This window comes from Theropithecus gelada, chromosome X, assembly GCF_003255815.1.
Source record: "Theropithecus gelada isolate Dixy chromosome X, Tgel_1.0, whole genome shotgun sequence".
NCBI lineage: Eukaryota > Metazoa > Chordata > Mammalia > Primates > Cercopithecidae > Theropithecus > Theropithecus gelada.
Window position 1 is genome coordinate 145,555,156 of NC_037689.1, and position 1,766 is coordinate 145,556,921.

A 1,766-nucleotide genomic window follows, 5' to 3' on the forward strand; every position below is an offset into this window, starting at 1 on the left:
GCTGCATACATTCGGGCAAATGACATTTCCTCTCAATGCCCTTGTTTCCTCATCTGTAAATAAATGTGAGATAGTACTCCTGACAGCTACCCTGTGAGGTAAGTGTTACATGAGATTAGATAAATGCCTGGAATGTATAATAATTCAACAATGGTAGAAATTCCACTTTCCCATTTGTTTTCTTCTTAACCTCTCTGGTCATCTGCCTTCTCATCTATAGCATGAGAAAAAATATAATACCTACTAATAGTTTTGTAAGGATTGAATGAAATAATGCATTAGATCTTTAAATGTATAGTAAGTACTCAATAAATGTTAGCCATAAATATTCATATTATTATTGTCTTTTTTTAGCATAAATAAAGATTTTATTGGTCAGTTTGGGTGAGTGACAAACTGACATGCCCCCAATTCACTATTCCACATATCCAAGCCCCTGAGCGGGCGAGAGGAGAAGCTAAGCTTATTGATGGTGGGCAATGGGTGAGAGGTGGAAAGGACTTGAAGGCCTCTGGGGGTTAACAAGGCTACCAGGACTGGAACCAACGTCCTAGGAATAAGTCCAGGATGGAGAAGGCATCATCCAGGGCTGGAGGTCTTGGTGATTCTGGATCATCCCTAGGACTGCTGTCTGCTTCGTATTGGGTTACTGTGGTCTCTGTCTGGCCCTCACTGTCCACCACAGTCCAGCGCTCCTCCACTATCCCATCTGGCTTAGTGATCTTGGTCACAGAGATGCTCTTGAAATAGGATCTGGGCTGGGGCTGTAGAACCGGGCCAAAACCCTCCTGGGAAACCTGGGAATCAAGATCATTGTCCTCTCTGGTTCTAGGATGGGGGTCCACAGGCCATACATCATCAAACCTATGAAATGGTCTCTGGGAGGCCCAGTCTGGTGCTGTTTTGAGGGATTCACTTCTTGCATCACTCTCCAAGACCCCCTCAAAGGTCCTGGGCTGGTGACTATCTAAATACTTAAGAATCGAGTCTCGAAGTGTCTGTCCCTCCTGCAGTCTGTCACCAGGTGTCTCTGACTCAGGACCTGGAAGTTCAGGAGGATGGGAAGGCAAGGTCCAGGCCTCCGTATTGCTGAAGATGCTATTGAAATCTCCTACTAGGGAATCAAAGCCGAAGTTATCGTGTAAACCTATCCCTCCTCCTGGGCTGAACTGAAGCCAAAACCAAATTCCTTGGGGTGTAAGGGCGGGGGGAGGGGTGCTGAGGACTATGGAACCTTGGGTTCCCAGGGCCCCATGAGCCCCCTTCTTCCTCTTCTTCCTCATCATCATCTTCATCTTGAGTCATCCCTGGAAAAAAGGGATCTCTGTGACTCCGAGATCCAGGAAAGCCGAAAAAGCCCCGGAAGAGATCAAAGAGGCTCATTCCCGTATTAGGACTCGAATCTTTGAACCCCTCGAGTGGTTCATTCGCAGAAGGGGGAAACCTGCACAGCCCTGTGGGAAATTGAGCAAGGCGTCAGCCCATATTACTGTTCTCTAACCGTCACTTCTTGCAGTTGGGCTTCCAATAAGCACAGAATAGCAGATAGCTTGAGATTGTCCACTCAGAGGAAGCCTGGAACCAAGGATTTCTATGTTGCTAGTTGAGGGCAGACTCATATGCTTTAGGGATCTAAGGAAAAGCTTGTTTTCTTATGTGAAATTGGGGACCTGCCTTCAAAATTGTAGATATTTTACCTCCTTGTATAGTATATACAAGCAGAGACAAATTTTTCCCTTAGGAAGTAGTTAGGAAGTTTCCCTTAG

The 1,766-nt window shown here is 45.9% G+C and overlaps 1 pseudogene across 1 annotated transcript; it reads right to left on the bottom strand.

Annotated features, from left to right (window-relative positions):
• Window positions 1–345: 345 nt before the first annotated feature.
• LOC112615602 lies at window positions 346–1,478 on the bottom strand (annotated as a pseudogene). The gene has a single exon (XR_003117416.1). The product of XR_003117416.1 is annotated as an HCLS1-associated protein X-1 pseudogene (transcript).
• Between the last annotated feature and the right edge of the window lie 288 nt (window positions 1,479–1,766).